The sequence below is a fragment of the Stomoxys calcitrans genome, chromosome 1 (assembly GCF_963082655.1).
Source record: "Stomoxys calcitrans chromosome 1, idStoCalc2.1, whole genome shotgun sequence".
Taxonomy (NCBI): Eukaryota; Metazoa; Arthropoda; class Insecta; order Diptera; family Muscidae; genus Stomoxys; species Stomoxys calcitrans.
In genome coordinates, this window is record NC_081552.1 from 181,004,637 (window position 1) to 181,015,445 (window position 10,809).

The window sequence follows — 10,809 nt, forward strand, 5'->3', positions numbered from 1 at the left end:
GGAATGATTTAACTGGTTGCAAAGATACCATAACATCAAATGATATTAAGTAGAAAAACCAGTTTTTAGAGCTTGAGCTGCAAAATCATGCACTACAACACCGCATAAATAGAGCTGACATCGACATTCTGGTCTGAATGATAAGTTGGATAACTTAAACGACGTCTTCGTTTTTTGTGTGCCTCTTTTAAGGTGGACATAGTGTCTGAAAATGTTGTTAACGCTATTCATATCCGACAACGCCGTGCCATACTCGTTAAATTCAGCACTATCAGCTTGCGTGACAGGCTTATGTCATTATACTATAAGTCCAAAACACTTATAGTGTGAGATGTAATGGGTGGAGATGATAATAATTTTGAATGATAACTACACCAATCTTGCAAATAGGCTGCTAAAGGTTTGTTGGAGACTAAAAAAGGACGATAAAATCAACAATTATCATGTTATTAATCGTGAAGATCTTAAAGTAAAAATCATTTTTCCTAATAATGTGGCTAATACTTTCACAATCAATGAATGTATAAACCGTTTTGAAGTCAATTTTTAGCATATTCTTGAATTTTTTCTGTAATTATACTTTTTCGATTTCTTTTTTCTAATCTTTACTTTTTCTCAGTGTTCACTTATATTTTTTTTATCATGTAATTTTCAATCAAGTAGGGGTATTTGAATTTGAAAATTTTCAAATTGTAATTACGAATTTTTATTATGATTTGCTTAGTTTTTATTATTAAAATTACATGGCTCCTCTATAAACATGAAGGTATTTTAAGATATAATGACGGATAACTATAACTTAGGTCCTGTTGGTAGTGATATTGGCTTTTTGGATAATTGTATCAGTGGATGTAATGATAATCTTAGTCTTGGCCATATTAATGCCCAAAGTTTGTATCCCTCGAATTCGAACACGAAACTAGAGGGATTTAAAAATATTTTTGCCAAATGTAGCCTCGATGTTATTGGAATCACGGAGACATGGTTTAAGCCCAATATTCTCTCTAGCTCGTTGACTTTGCCTTATTATGCCATCGATAAAAATGATCGTCCAGAGGGCAATGTGCATCCACGTAAGGCCGGGGGAGTGTGTTTATACATATCTAAGAAGTTGTCTTTTAGAGTTTTGTTCCATGGTGCCCGTTATGGCCTCTGTGAATCTTTATTTATTGAAATTTTTGGCAATGGGTCTTCTATGGTTGTTAGGGTTGTTTATTTACCTAACGGGAATGTTTGTTTTTTAAGAATTACACTCCGAAGTATTTGACAAGTATCCTGGGCTTGTTGTCTTTAATTATAATCTTTTTGACTTTAATTATAATCTTTTTGAACCTGTCAAATCATTTAATATGAGGTCTTTAGCCCTTAGATGTGGCCTACAAATTGTTCACAATTCTTTACCAATACACCTCAATCTATAGAACAATGGTACCTCTCTCATTGACTTTTTTTCTTGTTAGCAACGCATCTTTAGCTCGTAAATTTCAGTTACAGTTTCCCTTTTTCTGCTCCCACCATAGCTTTATTGTAATTCCCATTGTTTTTTCTTATCGAAATCGAAACCTAATGAACGAATTCAAAGACTAAAATAGTGTAAACAGTGATTTACAACCTTACAACTAATGATGTTAATGTGCACTTATCTTCGTTAAACGGCATCGTTTATTGCCTACATTCCCTTGTTTCTACCCGCACAGTGTTTACAGACCCTAATGACAACATGTGGATGAACTCACCGGATATTATTAATGCGAGGCGTAAAAGAGATCGGTCTTATATAGAACTGATACCAACTGGAGAAAATACTTAGGAACAAAGCGAAATCTGTAATTAGGAAGACAAGGTTTGAATAAGGTAGGCGTATGTTTAATAATGTAGGCAGATGTGGTGTAGATTACGGCGAATGGGGTGTGTTGAAGGCATAAATTCTGAATCGTGTGTCATGGACTCTGAGATTTCAGCGGCGGATTTTGCAAGTAATATGCATCCTTCGATAACATTGCTGATCATGAGAATTATTTTTCTTTTCATGATGAATTAATTCCTGCTATTCATTTTATCCAGTCAGATTCATGATGGTATACCCTACCATCTAATGATTCATTAAATTAATTTTTCCTTTTATTTCTCAGATACTACTTTATGTCATGAATTGTATCTTCACAACATCAGTTTTTCCTACTGCGTGGAAACTTGGACGCATTGTACCGATTGGAAAGTGTAATTCCAACGAATTTAGATCAAAATTTTACTGGCTATGTCCAAAATTTTGGAGAACTTAATGAAAGTGCAGATTTTGGAGCATTTTCGTCATTTTTCTCTTCTTAGTAGTGACCAGTTCGCTTTCAGAAGAAATTTTAGCACTGCAACAGCCCTTATTTCTATTACTGATTTGATTCGGAAGCGGATTAATGAACGCGAAAGCTGTATCTTGGTGTCCTTAGTTCTGACGAAGGCGTTTGATTTTTGTAGAGAAACTAAGAGATAAATTTAATATTTCCAAGTCCGCGTGCAAGTTCATCTATACATATTTACTTGGGCGTTCCCAGTATGTTAACATAAATGGAACGAGATCGGCTGTTTATAATGTCACATCCGGTGTACCTCAGGGGTTAGTTTTGGGCCCCATATTATTTCTTGTATACATTAATGATATGATATCACAGTTTGAGAATGAGTTTTGCAAAGCTTTTGTTTTTGCAGATGACATATATTTATTATTTGACGCAAATTCTGCGGAGTCTTGTACTAATAATCATCTTAGTAGCATTGTCTATTTAACAAATCAAAATAGACTGCTTATTAATCCTGCTAAAACCAAGGCTTTGTTTTTCCATTCTCGTTACCGAACTGTATCATTCCCACTCCTTTTTGTTGATAACCATATGCTTTTATGGGCCTCAGACCCTAAATCAACATATCGGTCTATATGGCAGCTATATCTAAATGTAGTCTGATCTGAGCCATATTTAAATCTAATGTCGGGAGGCTTAAAACAACTAACTGTTTTAAATTTCAGCAGCCATATTTAGCCACATATTTGCATGTGGAGGATACGATCCTCATCAAGTTCCTTTAGGTGTGCAAGCTCGTTCCGGTCCATAGGACCGATCGCAGCGGGAACATGATGATCATCGGATGTTGTTGTTGTAGCAGTGTGTTGTGTTCTACGTTTCGTTGCTTGGTTCTGTTGAATATCCAGATTCAGGAACTCTGCACGTGTTCGTCCTTTTTTCGTCATGGGAAAGGCCCATCCCTGAGTGTCTTCTCCGCAGGCTTCAGCTTCGTGCCGGGATTGAAAAGAACATCGGTTTACCGCCTCCATCATCGGTTGGTTGTTGTAGCCACATTTTCATATGGAGGTGGCGTTCCTGGTCAAGCTCTCCAGTAGATGAGCAAGCTCCTTCCGGTCCAAGGAGTGTTTGTCGCGGAAGCATGATGGCCATTGGTTATTTAAAGGCGCCAATAACACGCCTTGTCATAGCGAGCATCATTGGCACTCAGTATTTATGCACGAGTTGGTGCCGCCCAGCCACTCACTGAGACTCTCCACTCGATACCGCTAAACTTCTCGTGACAGCAATGAACACCATACAGTTCGGACCTCAATGTTCCAGCCTGTGTGCTCACAGTTATCCCGTGCCGGTTGGTGTTGTTGAGGTGTAACCGGTGCATGAAATAGGAGCATTTCCGATCTTGCTCCAGCTTTACGTCACTACGGGAGTATAGTCGCACTGAATATGTTGTAAGGTGCTGTGCGAACATAGACAGCAGTGGTTCACAAGCATTGTCGGGTTATGTGACCCCTTCGACCTCTCCCAAGCGGGAATATACGCAACATCAGCACCCCAGCCCCAGTATTGCCAGGCCAGTGCCGGGAAGTGTATCTTTATTGCTATTGAATTGCAATGGTCTCCGAGACGAGATAGTCACATTTGTATGTGGAGGAAGCGATCCTCGTCAAGCGTCATAGGTTATTTGTAGCACTGTGGAACGCTGAAACGGTGGGTAGAACGACGTAGATCCTATGGAAGATCCGGATCGCGAGAAAACGAGGCTATAAATGAAAAGAGGAAAGGAGATTAGTATTTCTTCGGTATTATAAGGGGATAGAAACATAGGAGTACGAGCGCACTTATGTAGAATGGGTGCGGCAAGTGCTAGCATCATGCAGATGATGAGACTTTGGAGTTTTCCCTATATAATTCCCGGTATTCAAAAAACTTAAAACAGCTTTATAGTAGGTTAATTAGACAGTTCTATAAAGCAAATCTGTCATATAAGCCTACTTAAATTTTTTAAAATATGGACATAAGTGTCTAAAATGTTGTAGTGAATCAGAAATGGAATAGGTCTACATGGCAGTCTCACTTAGCCGTTTTCTTCCATTGTGATACCACAGGAACAGGAAAAGGAAGATGCCTTATAGTTTCTAACGTTTAACCATTCAGATCTGTTTAAAAGCCCAATAACTTACGAATGTTTACATCTGCTAATTAAGACAAGTTCTCAAAGAAATCAGAACTCATTCTGACGGCAAGTGCTGGGCACACACGCAGTAGATATTCTATGGTCTATTCTTTCCCGACGTCCTCAGAGCTTCTGCAAACGTCGTTACTTGCAAACTTCAGACTGTCAGCATGTTTACCTATCAGACAGTGACCTGTCATGATGGACACAATGACTGAGACATTTGTTCAAGCCAGCAACAGCAAAGCGGTAGACCTCTCCAAGTCTAGGTTAGGCCACATAATTTTGGAGCGTTCAAAACCCCTATTTTGGTACAATCTGTCATTCGGGTATTATCTTGAAGACTTTGCTTTCATGTCACTAGAGGCATACCCACATATTCCAGTTGCAGTGTAAGGTAGTTCCTACTATCGCAAGCTCGTCTGATCTACAATTCCCTGGGATGTCTCTGTGGCCCAGCATCCAGAACATCAACAACCATCTTGTTGATAGATATGCGACAGTCGAGGGCGGTTTTTGAATCCAGAAATAAGATGTCCAGGGACTTAATGGCTGCCTGAGAAGATATTAGTGCCAATCGTCGTTATGATATGATCTTAGCCATTCCACCATTTCTTTAATTGCAAGTATATCTGCTTGATACACACTACAATGGTCGGGTAATCTTCTCGATATGATCAGTCCTAGTTCTTTGTAGTGCACCCCAAAGTTGTCTAGAAATCTCCGTATAGATTGTTCCAATCAGGAACGAGTTTTATCTAAAATCGGTTCAGAAAATGTGTAATCGATACTGCCTGGGAATGTATAGAAATTATTAACAAGTGCTAAGTTCGGCCGGGCCGAATCTTATATGCCCTCCACCATGGATCGCATTTGTTGATTTCTATGCGCGGTATCTCTTTTTAGGCAAACAAAGAATACTTAATAAGAACTGTTATGCTATTGGAGCTATAACAAGTTATAGTCCGATTCGGACCATAAATGAATGCTGAACATTGTAGAAGTCATTGGGTAATATTTCAGTTCATTCGGTATTTATTATTTATTATATATTTCATGAACCGATTTGAACCATACTAAGCGCAGTTGTTGAAAGTGATACCGAACCACCACGTTCAAAATTTCAAATCGAATAAGAATTGCGCCTTCTAGAGGCACAAGAAGTCAAGACCCAGGATCGGTTTATATGGCAGCTATGCAAAACTTAGACCAATTTGACCTATTTACAATGCCAACCCACCTACAATAATAAAAAGTATTTGTGCAAAATTTCAAGCGGCTAGCGTTACTCCTTCGAAAGTTAGCATGCCTTCGACAGACAGACGGTCGGACATGGCTAGATCGCCTTAAAATGACAGGATCAGGATCAAGTGTATATATACTTTATGGGGTCTCAGACGCATATTTCGAGGTGTTACAAACAGAATGACGAAATTAGTATACCCCCATCTTATGGTGGAGGGTATACAAATAATTTGTGATAGCACGTACACAAATGTAATTAGGAGAATCGCTAAAAAAATTGGGTCTCTTTTGGTCAACGACATCTGTTGATCACTACATGTAACATGTAATTTACTAACGACATCTGGCATCCAAAAAGTGGAAAAAATCCTTTGTTGTTTTTTAATGCAGCAGAGCCACAAACCTTGTACAGGCAAATGTATCATTGTTTGCTTATTCCGAATTATCTAAAATCAAATATTAAAATATTGGGAATTGTTTTCGTGGTGCTTGGCTGTGCTATACCAACACTAAATCGTTCGAAAATTCCAATAGAAAAACCCCCTTTCATAAAATTCACAATAACATATTGTGTATTCATTATAGCTGACGTATGGTGATTAGTGTTGGTTTGTGACTACGCACTGTGGGGAATTTTAACCCTAGAGTGAAAAATAAAATTCAAACAAGTGACAATTTGGATACCTACCACCATAGATAAATTAACCATCCTCTTGGATGGTTAAACCATCCTGGTTTGGATCATATTTGATTCAGGTCACGAAAACTTTTATACAAGTCATAGCTTCAGTGAAATCGGGCAACAAATCCGCTTTTTATGGGATATCGTTTTATAGGCAGATCGTTCTATATGGCAGCTATATCTGAATAAAGACCGATCTGAACCATGTTTGAGTCGGATATCAAGAGGCTTTAATCAACACACTATTTAAAATTTCAGCGAAATCGGATAAAAAATGCGACTATGACGGGCTTAGGTAATCCTGAAAAACCTCCACCGGAGAGAGACTGACGGCAGGATTCATATTGCATTAATTCAGGAGGCATGGACGAACCGGAACAAAGTTTCTGGGCTGAACCATATTAACCATGTTACCATGTTAACAATGGTACTCGGCCGAGGACCGGCGTTATTTGTCATAAAAATTTTAATTATTGGGTTGCCCAAAAAGTAATTGCGGATTTTTTTAAAGAACGTAAATGCATTTTCAATAAAACTTAGAATGAACTTTAATCAAATATACTTTTTTATACCCACCACCGAAGGATGGGGGTATATTCATTTTGTCATTCCGTTTGCAACACATAGAAATATCCATTTCCGACACTATAAAGTATATATATTCTTGATCAGCGTAAAAATCTAAGACGATCTAGACGTGTCCGTCCGTCTGTCCGTCTGTCTGTTGAAATCACGCTACAGCCTTTAAAAATCAAGATATTGAGCTGAAACTTTGCACAGATTCTTTTTTTGTCCATAAGTAGGTTAAGTTCGAAGATGGGCTATATCGGATTATATCTTGATATAGCCCCCATATAGACCGATCGGCCGATTTAGGATCTTAGGCCCATAAAAGCCACATTTATTATCCGATTTTGCTGAAATTTGGGACAGTGAGTTGTGTTAGGCCCTTCGACATCCTCCGTCAATTTGGCTCAGATCGGTCTAGATTTGGATATAGCTGCCATATAGACCAATCCTCCGATTTAGAGTCTTAGGCCCATAAAAGCCACATTTATTATCCGATTTTGCTGAAATTTGGGACAGTGCGTTGTCTTAGGCCGACGTCCTCTGTGAATTTGGCTCAGATCGGTCCAGATTTGGATATAGCTACCATATAGACCGATCCTCCGATTTGGGGTTATAGGCCCATAAAACATGCATTTATTGTCCGATGTCGCCGAAATTTGGGACAGTGAGTTAAGTTAAGCCCCTTGACATACTTCTCCATTATCGCACTGATCGGTCCAGATTTGGATATAGCTGCCATATAGACCGATCTCTCGGTTTTAGGTTTTGGGGCCATAAAAAGCGCATTTATTGTCCGATGTTGCCGTAATTTGGGACAAAGAGTTAAGTTAAGCCCCTCCACATATTTCTGCTATGGGACATAAGTTATGAGTTTTGCACCGGATTTTGACGAAAGGTGGTTTAGATATATAGCCGAGGTGGTGGGTATCCAAAGTTCGGCCCGGCCGAACTTAACGCCTTTTTACTTGTTTACACTTTTTTTTCTAAAGCAAGCTAAAAGTAACAGCTGATAACTGACAGAAGAAAGAATGCAATTACAGAGTCACAAGCTGTGAAAAAATTTGTCAATGCCGACTATATGAAAAATCCGCAATTAATTTTTTGGGTAACCCAATATATATTTGCCCCAAAGTTGTCAACATCGGATGCAACAGTGGTGAGATAGGGAGACGGTGGAGCATACCTGGCAACACTTTATCTGTCTTTCGAATTTCTGACACCGCCACCCACGTCGAAGCTGCAACGTCTGGTGAGAAAAGCAAAACAGTCAGGAAACAAGGCACTAATAGGATGCGATGCGAACTCTCTCCACATTTCGTGGGGTAGTACCAACACTAATAAGCGGGACCAAGCCCTGATTGAATTGTTGAATACTAACGACATAATAAAACTTTATATTGGTAACACCACTACCTTTGAAAATAAGTGAGGAGGTATTAGATGTGACGATATGTTTGGAAAATCTAATCGATGAAGTTCGCCTAACCCGCTAAGTTTCCGGAATAAGTTGAAAACCAACTGGACCAAATTCGGAAGACTACTCAGAAGGAGACTTGGGCAAGACAATTTTCATTTTTCAAGCATAGAAGACATTGACGAAAATGTCAACAGGATTACGACTGCACTGGTGGGGTCTTTCGAAGATAGTTGTCCTCTTCGGGAAGGGAAATCAGCCCAAGAAAAATCCTGCATGACCGGGGGGATTCGCAATGTTGGGAAAGAGGTCCGCAGACTTTTTAACAGAGCACGTCGCAAAAAAGCGGAAGTTTATTGGGATGGGATGTGTATTGTATATACGGCTCAAGGAATACAATAAGATTACCAGAACGGCAGAACGTGCCTCCTGGAAGTTTTCTGCGAACAGGTCGATAGTGTTAAAGACGCCGCCATGATAAAAAAAGTTTCTCTCAAAAACCCATGTGCAAACAGAAACTTTAGTAGACGCCATGGGAGTGACATGTTGAGGCTTTTTATGAAAACCCATTTTCCACAGGATACGACGGGACCCACGGGGACACCGGAATAAGGATGTTGATCGAAGGTTAATAATTACGGAATTTATGGTAAAGGAATCCTTCAAACCATTTAGGTCACCCGGACCTGATGGAATATTTCCGGCGTTGCTACAGAAGGAGGCAGGATATCTGGTGCCCCACCTGGCCAATATTTTGACAGCGTGTCAAGGAGTTGCATATACTCCGAAAGCCTGGAAGGAGGCAAAGGTGGCATTTATACACAAGCCCGGCAAGGCAAGTTATGCAACGCCAAAGGCCTACAGACCTATAAGCCTTACGTCCTTTCTACTCAAAACCATGGAACGTATTGTGGATACCATGATAAAGAGTAGGACATCCAGCGAACTGCTTAAATACAAACAGCATGCCTATGCCAAGGGAGATCGGTGGAGACTGCCCTGTACGAGGTTGTGCAAAAAAATAGAAGAATCCTTCCGTGCCAAGACCTACATATTGGTGGTTTGCATTGACATCGAAGGGGCTTTTAATAATGCGCGGACCGACACATTGATCCAATCCTTTGACCAGTACCGGGTGGGCCCGGTCCTTAGAGACTGGATAAACCATGTGCTAGGGAACGGGTGGATAAATTGTGTGTCCCATGGCATAAATATAAGGGAGAAAGTGGCACAAGGCACGCCACAGGGGGGCATTTTATCGCCACTCTTATGGGTGACCACCATAAACGACGTATTACGAATGCTGACTATGGAAGGATTAGAACCAGCCTGTTACGCAGACGATGTTACAATACTTCTAAGGGGTAAGGATCCGAACCAGCTATGCCGAAGGGCCGAAAGTGTATTGCATATGGCTAGACCCAGAGGTCTCAATGTTAACCCTGAGAAGACTGAAATATGCCTGTTCACAAGGAAGACGAAGGTTGGCCAATTTAACGTCCCACGTTTCCTCAACGAAACGATTTCGATATCTAACAAAATCAAATACTTAGGTGTGATCTTGGACAGGAAACTGAATTGGAAGTGCTACATTCAGGAGCGTACTGAGAAGGCTCATCGATGTTGGGTACTATGTAGACGGGCCCTAGGCTCGAAATGGAGCCTGAATCCGAGGAAAGTCCACTGGCTCTACAGGAGCGTGATAAGACTTTACGACTCAGTAGTTTGGTGGACAGCTATGGTTCAAAGAACATGTTGTCTCGGCATAGGCCGAGCGGTGAGGACCATGCCCACTAGGGCACTTGAGACTATTCTAAATATCCGACCCATTGACATATATATTAAGTTTGAGGCAGCCACTGCGGCTATGAGACTTAAGGAAGGGAAGAGGTTTCCGATCAGATACCTGAGATGAACCTTGAAGTCGAGTGCGAGGCACTGCTGCCAGCGGCACCCCTTTGGATTAATGGAACCCTAGTATTGCCATCTGGAAGATCATGTTACACGGATGGATCAGGCTTAAGAACAGAGTGGGTCTACATTGAGGACCCAGAAACTGAGATCCGTTTTAGAATGTCTGACCATAATACGGTCCTACAGGCGGAGATCCGGGCGATCACGGGCATGTGGGAAAGTTGATGAGACGTTGAAGCATTTCCTTTGTCAATGTCCGATTTGGCCCATTCAAGAACTTAACTTGCATATATCTCAATTTTTAAAGACTGTAGCGTGATTACAACTGATGAAGGGTATATAAGGGTATATTTTTGTATTGGGTTGCCCAAAAAGTAATTGCGGATTTTTCATATAGTCGGCGTTGACAAATTTTTTCAACGGCTTGTGACTCTGTAATTGCATTCTTTCTTCTGTCAGTTATCAGCTGTTATTTTTAGCTTGCTTTAGAAAAAAAGTGTAAAAAAAGTATATT